Source organism: Equus asinus, chromosome 10 (genome assembly GCF_041296235.1).
Source record: "Equus asinus isolate D_3611 breed Donkey chromosome 10, EquAss-T2T_v2, whole genome shotgun sequence".
In the NCBI taxonomy this organism is placed as follows: domain Eukaryota; kingdom Metazoa; phylum Chordata; class Mammalia; order Perissodactyla; family Equidae; genus Equus; species Equus asinus.
In genome coordinates this window covers 35,136,075-35,148,595 of record NC_091799.1, presented here as the reverse complement: position 1 = coordinate 35,148,595, position 12,521 = coordinate 35,136,075, and the positions used below count along the sequence as shown (strand labels likewise).

The 12,521-nt window shown below is 46.2% G+C and overlaps 1 pseudogene; it reads left to right on the top strand.

The window, feature by feature from the left end:
• The first annotated feature begins 6,152 nt into the window (after positions 1-6,152).
• On the top strand, positions 6,153-6,468 carry LOC106826882 (large ribosomal subunit protein eL42-like; annotated as a pseudogene).
• The last annotated feature ends 6,053 nt before the right edge of the window (positions 6,469-12,521 follow it).

Sequence of the window (12,521 nt, the reverse complement as noted above, 5' to 3'; positions counted from 1 at the left end):
TCAGTCTGATGAGCAGACAGATAAGGAAAGAGACAATCTCACTCCACACAACTGTTGTAACCAAGGAGAGCAGAAAGAAACTGGGAGCATGGGGATAAGAGGGAATCTGTTTACTTGAAGGGTGGGTAGGTATTTACCAGGATTCAGGAAGCAGACTCAGGACAGAGAGGTGAGCACATGCAAAGGCCTGAGACAACCCGTGCTAAACAGAAAAAGGAAACTTCAGTCTTGTTTATGTGTAAGGGGAGTGAGGCTGAGGAGGATGTGCAGGCAGGGGACTGAGAGAAAAGGATGAGAGTATAAAAGTCAAGAAAGTGAGACTTGACCTACTAGGTTAAGGACCAGTGGTTACGTTATGGAAAAACCTGGAAGTCCCTTGGTAAAACGGGCATGATAGAAATAATAGCTAACAATTATCAATCTCTTATCACCATGTTCTAAGTACTTCCCACTTAAATCTATGGGGTTCAGAGACGCTAAGTTACCTGTGCAAGATGATTCAGCTGGGAAGAGGTGAAGATGGGAATTTGAATGCAATATGCAGACTCCAGAGCCCGGCCTTTAAGCATCACATGGCCTTGTGAGGACTTTGCAAATATTAAATGATCTAACGGATATGAAAGTACTCTGCAAACTGTAAAGTGCTGCCCAAATGTAGCCATGGGTATTTATTAGTTTTGTTACAAGGAACCTCCAAAAGGATCTTTCTTCTTCATTGATATTTGATAGTGCAACACTGAGCATTTTCTTCCAGGCTCAGAGTAACAAGCAAGAAAGGCTGTGAGACAAATCACTCTGGATGAAAGGAAAGGAAGCCTGGGCTTTCATGAGTCACACTGAGGGATGGAAGAATGATAAAACCAAATGAAGCAGCCCTTCTGAAAGCTTAGCCTGTGCTGGCATCTGCTGGTATCCGGGGAAGATGTGCCAGCTTCATCAGGGAATTATCCCCTGGAGAGTAAACGCTCCAGAGCAATTGTATGTGTGAAGGGGATGGCGGGGGAGGAAAGGAAGAGTTGCAGCTGGCCTAAAAGGCACTAGGAGATTTCTTTTTCTTACCTGAGAGACTGCTGTGTGACTGTGGAAAAAACTTCAACCTGGAATTCACTAATCATAACCATTACTAAGCACTTCCTATGGGCATGCAGTGTACTGAGGGTCTCACACATCTTCCCCAAGAACAGCACCCTCAGCCTCACCAGCTCTGCAAGATGTCATTCTCCTTGTTTCAGAGACACAGACAGCTCAAGGAGGTTACCTGATTGGACCATGATCACATAACTAACTAGTAAACTGCAATCCTAATTTAGGATCAAAATTTAACTTAATTCATACTCTACAACACCAGGTTGCTTCCAAGAGACTTAAGTTCGAAGGCTAATTCTCCCAATTGCTATGTCTGTGATCCCGGCCCTGTCAATTCACCACCAGGAGTTTTGTTTTGATAGACTGATGGGTTGATACCACTGCCTTATTCCAGAAGAGATTTAACATGGCTGCCCTAAATCCTTGTCTGTAGTCCGGGGAGAAACTACTCCCAAAGCCTTTGTAGAGATCCTGAAAAAGGAATTAGGTCTGAAACATAAATAACAATGTAACTACCTTTCAAACTCAAGACCTGCTACCTCATAAAATGTATCTTTGAACTTTACCCTCCAAATACAAATGAGAATTCTAAAATGCCCCCTAAACTCGTTTCTGAACTTACCAATATGGAAACCTCTGCCCTAGGTCACTAGTCATTTAATGTTCACACTCTGGAAAATTCTCTTCACCCTGAGTGTGTCCAATCAAAAATCTAGAAAACATTTTCTAGAGCTCAGTTGAAATTCAAAGAAAACAAAGATATTAGGTTGAACCATGTGAAACTACAAAAGGAATTCGACATAATTGATGCAGGTCTTCAAAAAGACAGTTCCTTTATCCCTGCAAAAGGAATAGATATGCTCATCCTGGGGCAAACATCAGCAGGCAGGCACAAGAATCACCTGGGTGATTGTTTAACATGCAGATTCCCAGGCCCACCAGGAGAAATACAGATTTAGTACTGAAGTTGGGGTGGGGTAGTTGAGGAATTTACCTTTTATTTATTTTTTTTTAAAGATTTTTAATTTTTTTTCTTTTTTCTCCCCAAAGCCCCCTGGTACATAGTTGTATATTCTTCGTTGTGGGTCCTTCTAGTTGTGGCATGTGGGACGCTGCCTCAGCGTGGTTTGATGAGCAGTGCCATGTCTGCGCCCAGGATTCGAACCAAAGAAACACTGGGCCCCCTGCAGTGGAGCACGCGAACTTAACCATTCGGCCACAGGGCAAGCCCCAGGAATTTACTTTTTAAAAAGGCATCCCTGGGGCTAGCCCAGTGGTGCAACAGTTAAGTTTCCACCTTCTGTTCGGTGGCCTGGGGTTCGCCAGTTTGGATCCCAAGTGCAGATATGGCACAGCTTGGCCAGCCATGCTGTGGTAGGCATCCCACATATAAAGTAGAGGAAGATGGGCATGGATGTTAGCTCAGGGCCAGTCTTCCTCAGCAAAAAGAGGAGGATTAGCAGCAGATGTTAGCTCAGGGCTAATCTTCCTCAAAAAAAAAAAAAGGCATCCTAGGTATCCCAAGGCAGGGAGATTGCTCTAGTGGGAATTCCCCTGTTGCATTTTTGGACCAGAAGAATACTCTGTTCCCAAGTACTCAGAAGATAGCACCCAAGATGCTGCATTTCTCAGTGGGCATCCTGTCTGCCTGTAGGCAGGCCAGTTTGAAGACCTCTGCTGAAAAGTGGGCAAGAATGAGGTGACAGTTTGAAATTCAACCTCCACAACTTTCCAGCTGTGAGAAGTCCTTTGAATGCCCAGCTTTTTGTTTTAACGATCTACTCCCCACTTTTGTTGGTTTTTCATTTGGTTGCCTGAAATTAACAATTATTGCAAGGGGATCTAGACCTGTTTGTGAATAGCTGCGTTTGGGTAATGTGCCCAGCCCACACCCGTCCACCATCCAGGAGAGCATTACTGCAGCTCCTTTGTTGGTTTAAAACTATTTATGCCCTTCTTCTGCATCACAGACCCAAACCAAAGCGTCGTTATTTCTACTATGTTTGTTTTGCTACAGAATGGTAACATTTACATGGAAATGGGTCTTTTTCCCTATCCTGTAATTTGGATTGTTTAGTTTTCCTTTTTGGACATCTTTGATGCTGCTGAAGAAAGAAGTCCGCAGGAATCTGGTGAAAGGAAGAGAGTGGGCTGCAGGGGGCGGAGTAGGCAGCAATGTTGTTTGCTTCTGTCTCCCTGGCCCCCCACCACCACTTCCCCTAGATGGACGAAGCTATCTCCTTCCTGTTTCTGCTTTCTGCCTCCTACAGCTGGACTGAAATATGTCAGCCTTTAGGGCTGGAGCTCCAGCATTACCACTTACCCAATACCACAACCTGAGCAAGTCTCTCTCCCTCACAAGACCTCGTTTCCCATGTGAACTGTGAAGGTATATAACCAGATGATCTCTAAATTCAATTATTTTCATAAGCCCATTGGGCTGTCACTCATTCCACTGTGAGGTGACCAGAAAACAAACCGTTTACTAGCCATATGACTTTAGGCAAGTTATTTAACTCCTCTGATAGACCAGCAAAATGAGTCATACTCCTTTTTCTACCTCTGAAGAGGCAACCAAGTTGCTTCCTTACACTGAAGGCATGAAAATATTAACCAACCCGTGTTCTCTCAGAGGTTCCTGAGTTCCAAAGATGATGCCATTACTGTATAAGGTTTTCCAACGACTTTCCAGGCTTTAAATCCTCTATCACATGGCTACCACACCAACCACTCCCATTGCCATACCCACTAGCCCCTATGCAACCCTAAAACCTCCTAGGTTTAATTTCTGCCTCTCCTCTCCCACTTATTCCTTGCTTGGAGGATTCTGTGAGAAATGCAATTCCACTTCTACGTATGCACTCTAGAGAAGTACTTGCAAATGTCCACAATAAGGCATACAGAAGGATGTTCACTGGGGCCTTGTTTATCATAATGAATAACTGAAAACAAATGTCCATCAACTTAAAAAGAAAAACTGCGGGAAATCCATTTAATGGAATATAGTCATGCATTGCTTAATGATGGGGATACATTCTGAGAAATGTGTCACTAGGCAATTTTATCGTTGTGCAAACATCATAGAGTGTACTTACACAAACCTAGATGGTATAGACTACCACACACCTAGGCTATATGGTACTAAACTTATGGGACCACCATCATATATGCAGTCCATCATTGACTGAAATGTCATGTAGCACATGACTGTACTATGTAGTAGCTCAAATGAATGAGACAGATCACAGGTGCTAACACAGGCAGACTGACAAGATATATTGCTGAATTAAAAAAGCATCTACAGAAGGATATAGAAGTATGATATCTTTTATGTAAAAAAAATAAACTATACATATTCTAGGTGTATATATATACATATGCACATGCACACACACAGACATATATACACACATCGTAAATGCATAGCAAAGGTTTGGAATGATGTATAACAAACTGGTAACATTGTTTACCTTCAAGGAAGCAATGGTCAAAGGGACTTAAGACTATGTGGAATGTTTTAATATTTTTACTCAAAGAATATAATCAACTATTACTTAAGAAATTTACAATAAACTTGAAATAATATAGCCTCTAAGTAATGACAATAGCTCAAAGGATGAAGGGAAGGAAAAGTATCTCCCTGTAAAATTCTTACATTATACATGAAGTGGTATAATATTATTTGAAGATGACTATTGAAAAATGTGATAAATTAAAGATGAATATTAAAGATGAATATTTTAAATCCTGAGACATCCACAGGGAAAAAAAGTTAATAAAAAGAGGTTTAACAAGACAAGAGTGAATACAAAATAGAATCATAAAAAATAATCCAAAAGCAGGTTGGCAAAGAGGGGGAGAGAACAGATGGAACAAACAGAAAATAACTAGCAGGATGTTAGGTTTAAATATAACTATATCAAAAATAACAATGTAAATGGTCTATACACCCCAATTAAAAGGCAGAGATTGTCAGATTGGATAAAAAAGCAAGACCCTACGAGTTCCATCGACAAGAAATTCACCTTCAATGTAAAGAGATAAATAGGTTATAAGCCAAAAAGATGGAAAAAGGAAAACTTTTTCCTGTTTCCAAACTCTAAACAAAGGAAAGCCGGAGTGCCTTTATGAATGTCAGACAAAGTAGACATTAGAATAGGAATATTACCAGAGAAAAAGAGAGTCATTAGATAATGATAAACAAGACAATTCACTGACAAGACATAAGAATCCTAAAGGTATATACATCTAACAGTGGAGCTTCAAAATGCATGAAGCAAAAACCGATAGAACTGATAGGAGAAACAGACAATTCCACAATCATAGTCAGACACACCAACACTCCTCTCAGTAATAAAAGCAGCAGAAAGAAAACCAGGAAGGATATAGAAGACCTGAAGAACACTAAAAACCAACTTGACCTAACTGATATTTATAGAGAACTCTATCCAACAAACAGCAGAATATATATTCATTTCAAGTATACATAAACCAGTCACTAAAACAGAACATATACCGGGTCATAAAACAAATCTCAACAAAGTTGTAAAAATTGAAATTGTACAAAGTATCTTCTCTCACCACATGGAATTAAATTAGAAATCAAGACTAGAAAGATACTCAGGAAATTCCCCAATATTTGTAAACTGAAAACATACTTCTAAATAACTCAAAGTCAGGGGCCAGCCCAATGGCCTACTGGTTAAGTTTGATGCACTCCACTTCAGTGGCCCGGGTTCAGTTCCCAGGCGCTGACCTACCCCACTGGTTGGCAGCCACACTGTGGCAGCATCCCACATACAAAATACAGAAAGACTGGCACAGACGTTAGCTCAGGTGAATCTTCCTCAAGCAAAAAGAGGAAGATTGCCAACAGATGTTAGCTGAGGGCCAATCTTCCTCAGCAAAAAATAAAAAAAGATAAAGTCAAGTGAGAAATTATAAAATAATTGGAATTGAATGAAAATGAAAATACAACATATCAAAATTTGTGGGATACAGATAAATTAGTGTTTACAGGGAAATTCACAGCATTAAAAATATATAGCAATAGTGCTCCTGCAAATATGGCTAACATTTCTAAAACCCATCAGACTTTCTGTAAGAAGTGTGGTGAGCACCAACCCCACAATATGACACAGTACAAGAAGGCCAAGGATTCTCATGTGTCCAGGGAAAGCAGTGTCACAACAGGAAGCAGAGTGGCTACGGTGAGCAGACTAAGCCAATTTTCAAAAAAAGGCCAAAACTACAATGAAGATTGTGCCAAGGCCTGAACGCATTGAGCCCAACTACAGATCTAAAAGAATGCTGGCTATTAAGAGACGGAAGCATTCTGAACTGGGAAGAGATAAGAGAAAGGGCCAAATGATCCAGTTCTGAGCTTCATCTTTTGTTTTATTATAACAGCAATAAAATCTTGGGGTTGTGTTCACTTAAACAAAATATGTTTATATGAATAACAATGGTCTCAAGTCAACGACCTAATAGGTATTCACCTTAAGAAATTAGAAAAAGAAAGGAAATATAAACCCAAAGCAAACAGAAGGAGGGACATAATAAAAATATGAGAGGCCGGCCCGGTGGTGCAGCAGTTAGGTTCACACGTTTCACTTCAGTGGCCTGGGGTTCGCTGGTTCGGATCCCAGGTGCGGACATGGCACAGCTTGGCAAGTCATGCTGTGGTAGGCGTCCCACGTATAAAGCAGAGGCAGATGAACACAGATGTTAGCTCAGGGCCAGTCTTCCTCAGCAAAAAGAGGAGGATTGGCAGCAGATGTTAGCTCAGGGCTAATCTTCCTCAAAAAAAAAAAATGAGTAGACATCTATGAATTAAAAACCAGAAAAATAATAGAAAAAAAGGTCAATGAAACCAAAAGCTGTTTCTTTGAAAAAAAGACAATTGATAAACCACTAGTCAGACCAATCAAGAAAATAAAGACACGAATTGCCACTATCAAGAATGAAAGAGAGCCAACCCTGATGGCCTAGTGGTTAAAGTTCGGTGTGCTCCATTTCAGAGGCCCAGTTTCAGTTCTAGGGCCCAGAACCACACCACTCAACTATCAGTAGCCATGCTGTGGTGGCCATTCACATAAAAGAACCAGAAGGACTTACTGGAATATACAACTATGCACCGGGGCCTTCGGGAGGAAAAACAAGGAATGAAAGAGGGGACATCACCAGATCTACTAACATTAAAAGAACAACAAGAAAAAATTACAAACAACTATGCCAATACATTCAACAACTTAGAGACGGACAAATTCGTTGGAAAAAAAATACAGCCCTTGACCTCCTGCAGTACGCTGTGAGAACTTTATAGAGTTTATACACCTGCACAACTCGGGGTGGAGAAATCATAACCAGTGAAGACGTGGAAGCACTTAAAACAGGCATTTATTACTTGAGCAGAAAATCGCAGAGTAGAGAGCAGCAGAAGCACCTAAAGAAGCAGGGAGCAGCCGGCTTGGTGGCACAGCGGTTAAGCGGGCACTTCCGCTTCGGCGGCCCGGGGTTCACCAGTTTGCATCCCAGGTACGGACATGGCACTGCTTGGTAAGCCATGCTGTGGTAGGCGTCCCACATATAAAGTAGAGGAAGATGGGCACAGATGTTAGCTCAGGGCCAGTCTTGCTCAGCAAAAAGAGGAGGATTGGCAGCAGATGTTAGCTCAGGGCTAATCTTCCTCAAAAAAAAAAAAAAAGAAGCTGGGAGAGATCAGCAAGTGGCAGATTAGTTAAAAGAGATTAGCTAAGAGACGACTGCATAGTTGGGTGACAGAGGATGAGGGCCTCAACTGCCAGGGTGGTAAGAATTGACAGGAGAATAAAATTTGAGAAAAGTCAGCGAAACTTGGTGACTGTCTCATGGCAGGATGGAAGAGGAGGAGCACAGCAAGGCTCTTCTGGGTCTGCCTTGGGGACCAGGAACTAGGAACTGAGACTGAGCACAGGAGAGCCAGAGCGGCGGGTAGCAGAGCAAGATGACAGGCTAAATACACAGATTCTGGGTTTGGGGTGCCTGCGGGATGTCAAGATCGCAGCTGTTCAGCAAGCATCTCGATGCATAAAACCCAAGCAAAGGGCGGAAGGTCAGCACCGAGAGAAGCTCCGCACGGGCAGATGTTTCACCTAAGGGACCCCAGACAAGAGGAGAGAAACGGCTTAAGGGCAGAGCCCGGATTAGGAAACAATCTGAGGTTCAGGAAAAGCTTGATGAGTGTTGGAATAAGACAGTTCCTAAGCAAGCACGATTAAGCACAAAGATGTTAAGCCACGTCTTACAACATCAAACACGGAATCAACTTAAACATCAAAAAAATACGGAATGGTTCAATTAATACGAAAGGCATTTAAAACGATGTTTAGGAAGAGCGCACAATCATGCTGAAATTGCTTACGATAAATTGTTTTCCCACCTTTTTAAAAATATACGTCTATACAATAATTTAAACGCTGTACACATACGCAGAGTCTGGAAGGCACTAAGTACTTTGAGGTTTGGAGCCTACGGGGTGCTGCCATCTGCTGTGCCCCACCTTGCGGATTTGCGAGGTAAGGCTGACTCGAGAAAGAACCCCGTCCGCAGCAGCCGCGCACAGCGCTGCCCTCCCGCTGTGGCGACGCCCGCACGGCCCACGCGCGCCTGACACGGAGCCCGCCCCCGGGGCCCGCGGACGGCGCGGCCCGTCGGTACCTGCGTCGGGAGGGCGGCTCCCCGGGTCCGCGGGGCTCCACGCGGCGGGGCGGGCGATCCCGAGGCCGCCCCGGCTCTCCTGCCCTCGGCCCCGGTCTCCTCCTCCACCGTCGCGCCGCCCGGCAGGCCCGTCCCCGGGTGCGCTCCGAACCAGCCCTCTGGCCTCGCCGACGGCGCCTCAGACAACAGCTCCCGGCGGGGCGACGGGCCCTCGAGGGCGCGGTCACCGGTCCCACGGGGAGCGCGCGTGGCGCTGCAGCGGAGCCTCGGGGCCAGCCCGGCCCTGGCTTCACGGCTCCTCCAGCTCCTCGCACGCCCTCCCTCGGTAGGGGTGCCGCCCCGGTCCAGCCCCGTGGAAGGGGGACTTCGGGGGCTTGAGCCCAACGACCAGCCCAGAGCTGGGCAGCCAGGGCGGGGGGGGGGGGGGGGGGCGGCCTCAACAGACAGCGGTCGGTGTCACGAGGTGACGAGGAAGGTGACCTCCGCGCAGTTCAGGCAGAGGCCGGGCCCGCGCTCAGCGTCTCTGAGGCCTCTCAGGGCCTTCGCAGGCCGCAGCCTGGCCCACGCGGCCCCCAAGCGACGCCCTGAGGGCTGAGGTGGAGGGACAGCTGGTGCAGCGCCGCAGGCCGGGCAGGTGGAAAGCCCCCTCATGACGGCATCTGCGAGGCTGAGCCCTCAGCTCTAGCTGCCACGCTCAGAACTCTGAGGAGAAGCGGGTCGGACTACCACTGGTGAACGGAGGCCAGCCCCATGCAGGCCCCGCCCCGGATGTGGCCCCGCCCCCAGGCCGCGCTGGGCGGGGCCTCTCCTCCAGAGGTTCGGCGCAACCCTTGTTGGTTCGTTTCACCAGAAGGTAATTCACTTTTAACTAGGTGTAACATACCAGGCCAGTAGTGAGGGAGATAAAGAAGGTCCTTGTTCTCAGGGAAGCTAGATAGTAGCCCCAAGTTACAACACACTGTGACAAGAGTTGTGAGAGGGAAGTGAAGGCACCAGTCCCTTCCTGGGAGGGTCAAGAAGGGTCTCCCAGAAGGACGACTCTTTCACATAGCAGTAAGGAAGGAGGACAGGAGGGGGGGATGCAATAGTTTTTGAAGATTTGAGGATGAAAGTTTCCATCTGAAGGTTTATGGTTCCTTGCAAAAGCGGGCCATGCTGCCAGTCTGTTGCCGGGGTGAGGAAAGTGAAGGAGGTTTGATATCATTTTGAGTAGGATGAAAGGGAGCTGACTCAAGGACCAATGATGTAAGCTGCACAAGGGCAGGGAGCTCTGTTTGTCTTACTGAAGTGTCCCAAATGCTTGGAACAATGACTATGATACTTCACCCAAAGACTCCTCTGGTTTCAACTGGATATGGACAATGCACAGTTGACGTAGTTTTCTCCAAGCAACCTTCTTGCTCTTAACCTTGTGTCCAGGGACAAAGCCACTGAAACAAGCATCTCTTCCTTTTTTCCAAGCGACTTTTTGTAGAAGTCTATTCCATCTAGGGCAAAAACTAAGGCTCTTGTTCACTCGGGTGTCAGCTAAGTCCCTGGCCTGGGAGCGTGATTGTTTGTCTTGGACGGTCCCTAATCCTACCTCTCCTCCTTGATGCATTTACGTTTTGGATCTCCTAAGGTCCTCTCTCATCCTTTGCGGCTCTGTTCTTTTTCTGGCTTTTCCTTGGGGCCTGAAGCTTAGGGACACAGGGCTTCTGCTGACCCAGGCTGCTCCAAAGCTGGGGATTCCTTGGCCTTGACTATCTCCCTGGGCTGTTTAACCCTTGAAAGGATTCCTAAATTCATCTTCATCATCATATTCCTAACATGGAAACTCAACTTAGAAAATACTGTCCTTCTTCGGTGAGCTCCTTCCCTCTGGAACTTTCCCCCAAGGGCTAGGGCTAGGCTTTAAGGTGGGGGCAAGTTCTGGGGCTGAGGAAGCCAAGGGGGTTGGTTATCTGCATTCGGATTGGGGGAGGAGGGCATTAGAAATTGAATAAGAGAAAGGGAGACTGGTGAGGAATGGCTACTAAAGAACAGGAGAGTAGTCAGCAGGGACTCGCTGTGCAGAGAGGGGAGACCTCTGAAGAGCTAGCTATATTTCTGCTGCAGTCTCCCAAGGTTTTGGGATTTGGAAGCTCCGACAGACTATGCAGTTACTCTGGTTGACCTTCATATCTCCAGAAGCGTTGGAGAGCTGTGGAGTAGTGCTCAACAGCAGGTGAGGCTAAGGGAGTCGCAGAACAATGAAGTTGGTAGTATGCCCTCTGTTGTATTAGAAATGACCCCTTCTTCTTTCTCCTCCCAAATCTGGAAATCCACACTCTTTGTGACTTGTATCTCCAGGAGCTTCTGGAGAGTAAGGCCGAGGAAAGAATGTCAACCTGCTTCCATACGTCTGGTTGCAGCGTCTGCCCAAAGGCAGAACCTGACAGATGGAGAGAAAAGAGCTCCTGCTGAAAATCACAGTTAGAGAAGGCAGGGAGAAACAAGTCCTCAGCAGACACCTGCCACCAGGAGAAAGTAGGAATAGGCAAGTTTTTGGAGCAGTCAATGTCTGAGGTTGTTGCAACAGAAGCCAGACAAAAGGAGATTTTCTGGAGATGAGCTCTCTGGGATAGTGTTCAGTAGGATTGAAATCAAGCCAAACTGAGTCATTGTTAAAGTAAAATCTGGCAATGGTGGGGTAGAAACAGCGGGGGGCGGGGGGAGGGGGCGGTGACAGGCAAATGAATCAGAAGGATTCATGGAATGAATGAGATATTGGTGAGAGATGAGACTTTGAGATGCTAACAAAAAGAGTAGGATCATAGGAAAATGTGGGATCTGGTTGGGGAAGAAAGTCTAGTATCTGAGTGTGATCTAGGGGAGAGGAGGAAGGGTAAATGATGGGGTTAGAAGATGGCCCATTGAGACTGTAGCTCCAGAGGCAAAGGGATCTGGTACCCAATGTTGAGACTGAATAAGGGAAGCTGAGGAGCAGGGTGAGGTGGAGAGGACCTTGGTGGAAAAAATGAGAAAGCTGGTAGTGGGGGTGAAAGAAGGATAAGTGAAAGATTAGGAAAGACCAAGGCAAGGAGGACTCTCAGGCAGAGGAGATAAAGCCATCCTGAGAGTGGAAAAGGAGATGAGCGAGAATGTGGGAGCCAATGGCAGAGCCTCTGGTGGCAGAGAGAAGACTAGAAATGGAGGTGAAAGGAATGATGAGGGAGTGGGACCCATTATGAAGGGCAGGGCACAATGAGAAGAAAACAGACTATGCGAGAACAGAGTCAGACACAACCTAGGTAGCAGCAAGGGTTGATGAGGCTCCGTACGATCCTGGGAAGAGAGGCCAATAAATAGGCCAGAAGTGAAAGGGCTCAGACAGAGGGGCTGGTAATTGGTCTTCTGGAAGGTCTGGTAAAAGGGTGAGGCCAGAGTTAAAGGGGGCTCGGGCAGAGGAGCTGTGGGAACCAAACGGGACACAGCGGGAGCATCTTCCTCAGGCTTCCCAGCAGCAGGTCAGCTTCCACGATGATGCTTTCCAACCCTACCTGCAGAGATTTGACCCAGCGGTTACCCAAACTGCAAGAGGCTGCAAGCTGCAGCCAGGAACAGAATGGGAAGAAGAGGGTCTGGCGAGGGTAGGGGCACCTGAAGCATGCCATGCTGCCCCTTCCTGTTCCCCCACATTTTAGACTTCATAATACTCCTTTTATACCTCACCCCCAGGCTTGCCTTCTTATTTCTGCTCCCTATGGGTTCCTCCT